This window comes from Polyodon spathula, chromosome 2 (assembly GCF_017654505.1).
Source record: "Polyodon spathula isolate WHYD16114869_AA chromosome 2, ASM1765450v1, whole genome shotgun sequence".
Lineage (NCBI taxonomy): Eukaryota > Metazoa > Chordata > Actinopteri > Acipenseriformes > Polyodontidae > Polyodon > Polyodon spathula.
The window spans coordinates 35,102,646-35,110,343 of record NC_054535.1 but is presented as its reverse complement, the minus strand read 5'-3'; the positions used below and the strand labels follow the sequence as shown (position 1 = coordinate 35,110,343).

Genomic DNA, 7,698 nt, shown 5'->3' with positions numbered 1-7,698 from the left:
AACAGGTTTGTTATTTCTGTATGGGCATTCGCCTTTAACAAAAGACCAAGGGTACAAAAGTTTCAAGTATATAGTACAATATTATATATATATATATATATATATATATATATATATATATATATATATATATATATATATATATATATATAATGTGGGTAATCATTTTGCCTCGGGTATCTGTCTACACTGTTTAAAAAAACATGAATTGTTTAAGGTTCATACTCACTGCCATCCCGTTGTTTTACACAGTAGATGAAGCTTGCCAGGTGTTGGTCCAAGTCGTTGACAGGAATGGAATTTAATTTCACGTTCCTCTCCAGCTTCTCTGAGATATGACTGTACCAGCACTACATCAAATTTGTTTTTGTTTTTTTCGCCAAGGTATTTTCATTTTGTTGTTCTTAAATTGACATTTCTGTACTATTGTGGGTGTCATCAAGTGATTGAAAACAAGACATTTTGTGTTTGAAAGTGGTCTCGGGGTGCACAGGAATCAAATATGGGTCAAGTATAATCTTCTAGATGAATACGACATTTTGCGGTCACTACTGTGCTATTATGCCTTCTTTTCCAGTGGCTCAGGAGCATGAATTACTGTGGGCACAGTGACACGCCTTCTCTTTCTCATTAATTTCAGGAAGCTGTTATGTACATAATGTCCAGTAGGTGCTGCTGGTGTATACACGTACTGTTCATCATAGTACTTTGGAATATTTGCATTCCAAAAGATTTATTTATTTATTTTCAAAAGCACTTAGACTGGTGTTTTATGAAGAAACTTCAATCGTGTCAATGCTTTTTTCATAACACTGTGTAACAATTCTTTTTTTTTTTTTTTTTTTTTTTTGTTCCTGGGTAGTAAGTGTTATTTCCTAATTGCTTATGCCTCAAAAGTATAGAAAATGGCTATTATTCCCCACAAACTTTGCTTTTGTGACCAGGACAGTGATATTTCAAAATATCACTCTTTCCAATGGGAAAACAGGCAAATGTGTGTCTTTTCGTTCACATAAAGTCAGAAAAAAACAACATATGTATCCAAATTAACATGTATTTATACTAAAGTAATACAAAAATGACTACAAAAGATTTAGAAGTGAGTAGTTTTTCGAGATTTACGATTATACTGTATTCACAAACTAAATTATTGCCAGCAAATCCTTTTTGCTCAATAAATCAGGACTCTACCCCTATATCAAATGTAACTTGTTTTGGTGTAACTTATGGAAAATAACACATAACACACAAAAAGCAAGCAGCTTCAAATTACAATTTTTTCTGACGTTTGCAATCAGTCTGCATACTTTTATTTCAAACAATTACTAAAATATTCCTTATTGTGTTAAGGTGCGCTCAGTGAAGTCAGGAGCTGCTCTTTGGTTCTAGTGGCCTGCCTTAGACATTTGTAACCAAGTATAGATTAGTGTCATTATAGAACTATGACCAAGCGCCATCTAGTGTACAGCTGCGTATTTCAAGATCAAACAAACCTTTTATATATACAGGTTACACATTTCACTATATGTGTTATGATGAAATCCTATCTCACAAGTGTCCTTTTATATAACCCTTGGTGTCAAATTTAATCTAGTTTCTAATGGTTAAAATTAAATTCACTGGTAATTTAGGAAAAAAAGACTCTAATTTATCCGAGGTCTCACATTCACACACAGTCATACAATTACTCATCTGATCTCCTCAAGCCACAGTCCCTAGAGAGAGGGTTGTAAAAAGATATTTTTATTAGCACATGAGCCCAGCTGCACTGTAGAACATTATTAATTCATAAGCACAATAATCCCGGAATTTCCATTCACAACGCTGGATCGTTTCATACCTCTACCAAAATGTACTCATGAGCTCAGTGTGTACCACGCAATGCAGTTCTGACATTCATACCTCATGTGTAACACCTACTGCAGGCTTGATGACCTGCATGCCATTGAATCTGGATTCCAAATATATAGGTTTTGTCATGATTGGGATCCAGTGTAATTACATCTGAACTAAAATGTTATTTCCTACCCTATCATAGTGCTCCCTCTTTATAAGGCAGTTAGATCATGGCTTCCATTTACTGCATGTCATTACAGTTGCACTTGCTTTCTTGCTATAAGGCAGAACACAAATTGCACAGCCTCTTACCTGCAACTCCCAACTACAGCATTGTAAAGGGGTGCCTTATATAAAGCAAGTAAATACTCAATTCACAATTTCTTCACTTATTCATATAGAAAATGGCCAACTCTATGGGGTTGCCTGGTCTCGATTCTAGGTCTGCAGTTTTGATTCCCCTGGAACTCAATGATAACTGTGACTGCAGTAAAGCTGTTAACTATAATAAAGCTGTCAGCCATCTGAAAGCAAGAAGACTGCAGTAAAGTGTTCAAATTGCTGTTTATGACCCACGGTGCATCAGTGCAATACCTTGTGGTGATTGTGATCAACGGGGCCTCCTACAACATATGCCTTCGGTCAAATATATATGCTTGTCTTTCTTCAGGACCTCGGTGTAGCGCTCCGGCTTCACAAGGATGTCCTTGAAGACACATAGAGGGGCAGGGATTGTTTTAAATTGTTTTTTAAACAACCAGTAAATAGTCCAGTTTATCACTGTTTTCAGTTAATAGTACAGGCACGTTCTTCAGTGGTTTACTATAACATTTTGAAAACTGTTACTCTTTTTTTTTATTTTTAGCTCTGACATGCATGAAAGCAGAATACAACACTGACGCTGACAGAAATACAGCTGCCTTTTGATTAGACCTAAATAAGCATACTGATTTTCCTAATGTTGGTATACAGACCCCATTTTCAAGACCTAACATGACATTCTGGCTTTGTTTCCACCAATAAATTCATCTTTTATAGCAGTAGTTCATTTTCTCAGACCTATCTATCTCAAGGTAATGACTTCAGCTGACACTTATTCCAAATTCACTGTTTTGTACATCACAGGTTAAGTCAGATTTATATATTGCAGTTCTAAAGATATACTCATGCGTTTTTTTTCCCCCTGTATGACCTGCATGTATTTGCCTGTGCTTTCATTTTGCATGTGTCTAAAGCACAATAAGAACATCATTACAAAAATCACCCATCCTTTATCATTTTTATCATTGTTCTGCTTTAACTGTCCACCATGACTAGATAAAAAAAAATAATAGGAGAATTTAAAAAAACATTTCAATAATGTAATTTGTGTCTAGATCAGATCCACATCAAGGTGCAGGAAAATGTGGGGAAAAAGAAAAGTTGTCTGCATATAACAGTTTTAGAATCAAATATGCTGTTTTCCAATTTTTAAATAATTTCTGTGATTCCTTTGTAGGTGAAAGACTGAAAGCTCTTGGATATTCTGAAGACAGTGTTTCAGACATACCTGGACAGGGTGTAGAGCCCAGAGGTTTTCAGCATAGCACCTCTGGATCTGTTTGAAAAGCTTCTTCACATCCTAGGAAAAATAAGTTATATATATATGCAGGTACTTTAGAAATGTACAGGTCTTTAGAAGCCATATTCACAAAGCATTCACCCCATGGTTTATTAAGGAACCACTTGTTTGGGTGACACTAGTCACAACAATGAGAAAAGTGAAATAGTGAGCATCTACAGAGTAAGCTTGGCTATACAGTTCAGTGTTAGTGTTCCTCTTACAGTGAGCATTAAAGAGTACTGTGGTGGGTTATGGGAGGAAGTGATGTGACCCAGAAGTGATGGAGACAGGAAGCACGTAGTTGAGGGTTGGATTTTATTTACAGCACACCCAAAAGTACAAAGTCCCAAGCAGTGGGTTTCCACACAATTGCAGCGAACCAAGAAAACTGCCTCTGTTACCAGCTATGGTAAGCAGAGGCTTGCAATGAAAACAAATAATCCACACAGAACAGAAAACACTGCTACGTGGTATCTCAATAACCACACAGCACAGCACGAGGCTTGGGCTCCCTCTCCCAAGCAGGATAAGTAGTTCCTGGAGATGCCAAGGATCACAGGGGGAAGTCCGGGCTCGGAGGCAGCCATCCTGGGAATCCTCAGTCTGGGTCTATGCACAACAAACAAACAAACAAACAAACAAAAAAACAAACACGCTCATGCAGCAGGACTGTCTCAGTCCAGGATAGGGAGACCGAATGGCAGAACCCCACAGCTAAATAGTACCAAGCCTCACCCCTGCAATCAGTGCACTGCCCCACCTCAGCCAATCGTCGAGCGCAGCACAGCTGATTGCAATAATGGGGTTTGATCATGAGATCATGCCCCACGTTAAGATGGCCGCTACTACTGCGGCTTCTGCCCCAACCCACGAGTCTTTCTCCTCGGTCTCGGTCCTTCCTGCACAGCGCTGCCAATAGTCGGGAGGGCGAATTAAAAGAGGGACTCATTTCACTCCTGTCACAGGTACATAAGGACCTTTACTGTGTTACATGTTCCCATGTGTTGCTACCCACATGGACTAAATTTCCCATCACCCTCCTGCTCACAGTCGCATTGGTCGGACATCCAGGAACTCTGCACTCCAAACCAAGGCTGGGGTAAAAAACGCCATATTATTGATATGTTTACAATGGGAAACTGTGCTGTGTTGAGCGTATTTGTGCAATAAAATGCCAAAACAATGCAAAGCAGTTGGTTGTACTAACCACAATTTGATGAAGGGAAACAAGCTTTCATTTCACCGTTTTCCAAAGGTAAAACTTCAAAAGAAAAAGTAGATAAATACCTTAAAGAAGCTCAGGAGAGTCGGGTCCAAATGGCAGCCATTTGCAGTATTCAGGACTTTTATTATAAAAATAATAATTTACACAGACTTAGGCTACATACCTATTGGCACTATCCCTATCATTTATTACCTAAGAAACATAGGATGACTCATTCTTTTGCTAGTATGAACTAAACTATGTATTATTAAGTAAGCCTTTCAGGATAAGTTTACACTGGTTGGCTAAGCGGAAGTGATGCGGCACCGACCATGCGAATATGTAACTGAGATGTATTTACCAGTGAACAGGAGGATGATGGGAAATGTAGTTCTGAGAGGTCCATGCAGGTACATGGGAAGCCATCTTGAGGCAGAGAATGCAATTTAATATCCGTAGGTAAGTCGTTCCACCACTGAGGGGCAAGGATGGAGAAGGAGCGGGCTCTGGAAGCGGGGAAGTGGTGGGGAGGGTACAGCTAATCTACCGGTGGCGGAGGAGCGGAGGGGGCAAGAGGGGGTGTACGGGGAAATGATAGTCTGGAGATAGAGAGAGCAGAAAGGTCAAGACAGCGTTAGACTAGTACAAGTTTTGAATTGGATGTGAACAGTGATAGGGAGCCATTGCAGACAGCGATGCAGTGGTGTAGCATCGGAAAAGTGAGGAAGGGAAAAGACAAGGAGAGCAGCAGAGTTTTAGATGAGCTGGAGTTGACGGATAGCAGAGGCAGGGAAGCTGGACAGGAAAGAGATGTAGTAGGCGGGACAGTACCAGGGACTGAACTATGAGCAGTGCGGAGTAGTCGGTGAGGAAGGGTGAATTCTGTGTATGTTGTTGAGGAAAAAGAGACAGGAGTGTGCCAGAGTATAAATGTGCTGAGAGTAGAGAGAGAGGGGTCAAGGGTGACACTGAGGTTCTTGGTGGATGACTAGGGAGAGAGGGTGGTGGATTCAAGAGGAATAGAGAGCAGCGGTGAGAGACGTCGGGGTCAGAGGGGGAAAGGCGAGGAAGATCTGGGCATGATCAGCATAGAGATGATATGAGCCTTGGGGGACACCTGTCGAAAGGGTGAGCCACACCAGGATACCCCAACGTGCAATCAGCAAGGTAGGAGGAGAACCAGGCAAGAGCAGTAACGAAGAGTCCCAGGTCAGCGAGGGAGGTCAGAAGAATATAGTAATCGACCGTGTCAAAGGCTGCAGAGAGGTCAAGGAGAATTAGGACAGAGGAGAGGGAGGCAGAACGGGCAGACAGTAGAGAGTTAGTGACAGAGAGAAGAGCAGTTTCAGTGGAGTGTGCAGGGCTAAAACCAGATTGGAGGGGGTCGAGCAGAGAAAGTGTTGACAGGAAAGCAGAGCTGGTGATGTACTGCTCGCTTTAGTCCCGCTTCTCTCTGGCTCTCTTATTCAGTTATCTCTGTCTCTGTGTTCTTCAGCTCTCTTTCATCTCAACAGCCAGCTCTCCTTTAGTCTCTGCAACCCCAGTTCTCTTGTCCATGCACCAGCTCCCTTTCGTCTCAGCAGCCCGCTACTTATCTCTCCATCCAGGCCACGCCCCCAGTGCATCAGCCACCAATCCATAGCATGCATGACTTCCTGCTCTCGATTCTTTGATTGCTGCAACATCCCAACCCCTGATTTGTGACAACAATGTTGAAACCGGGACCCGCTCGCATGGCAAGCCGAGCTTCTGATTGGTGGTGATTCTCCTGTCTCTAGAGTCCCTGAACACCTGCTGCAGTTGAACCTTTGACTCTGGGTCACCGCAGCAGACCCAGGGTTGATACTTTTTCTTAGTCTTTGTGATTGTAAGAAATGATGGGGATCAAACCAGCACCATTTTTTTCACTCTGTGTAAATACTTTCAGATTGTGAAATAATGTACTGTACTGTAAATTAACCCTATGTTACCGATACATCATCATGTAAAGCTATTTAAACAAGTAAGTAAGAAACTTAAAAATGTAGCAAGTCTTTCTTTCCCTGCATGTATAAATACTAGCTGATGAAACTGTGGTCAAATTAAACATGTGTTGAGTTAGTGGAATAATGACACCCATACAAGCTTAAACTTAATTAACAAATTGATTACACATGATAACATAAGCAACGGTGCTAAGTTGTGTAAGCTACAGCAGACTCAAATCTTGTCTAATAGTTTTGTCTAATAGTAAATGTCTTTTGAGTTTATGACATGATTACATCTTTACAAAGCTTAAACTACTGAAAGAAAACTCATTACGATAAGTTCAATATAGAAAGTGACACACATACCTTAAGATACAAAGCTAACTTCCTGTAGTAGACCTGCACATGTGCGTAGCAAAAAAAAAAAAAAAAAAAAAACGTCATCATCAAAAAGCTTTGTTTTACACAAAGTCAGACTGAGTTCTTCCATTTTCACTGCCATATTGTTAAGGTCAGACATCAGCACTGTATTAATAGTAACTATGTTCTCTTTCTAGATAAGGCCAGACGTCAGTACTGTATTAATAGTAACTGTTCTCTTTCTAGATAAGACAAAACATTTTTTTCGGGTCAATTTACTACCTCTAAAATACATGTTACAATAATCCATTATTATATTATTATATTATTATTATTATTATTATTATTATTAATATATAATAATAATAATAATAATAATAATAATAATAATAATAATAAATAATAATGTGGAGCGCTCAAAGAAAACATGGTTAGCAAGGAAATACTGGGAAATATATAAACAGTACTGCAGATTACAGACCCCACAAAGTGACAAGCAGAAGAATATGTAACCCTTGTTTGTACTTACTGATATCCTAAACGTTTACAAAGTAATTGTACTTACCCTGTAGACAAGTTAACTCAAGTATTTGTTTGATTTCTATAGATTTGTTTAAGAATGTGCGATAGAAATATATTACACTATAGCTGTCTATAAAAAGTAAATGGATTTTAAAATTCTGATATATTTTTTTATGTTAAACTATAGTATATTTACGATTTATTAT

The 7,698-nt window shown here is 39.3% G+C and overlaps 1 long non-coding RNA gene across 1 annotated transcript; it reads right to left on the bottom strand.

Annotated features, from left to right (window-relative positions):
• Positions 1-1,165: 1,165 nt before the first annotated feature.
• Positions 1,166-7,646, bottom strand: LOC121295673. Its single transcript, XR_005946959.1, has 4 exons — positions 7,536-7,646; positions 6,977-7,009; positions 3,386-4,048; positions 1,166-2,542 (listed from the first exon to the last, which is right to left on the bottom strand). It is a non-coding gene; the product is annotated as an uncharacterized LOC121295673 (long non-coding RNA).
• Positions 7,647-7,698: the final 52 nt, after the last annotated feature.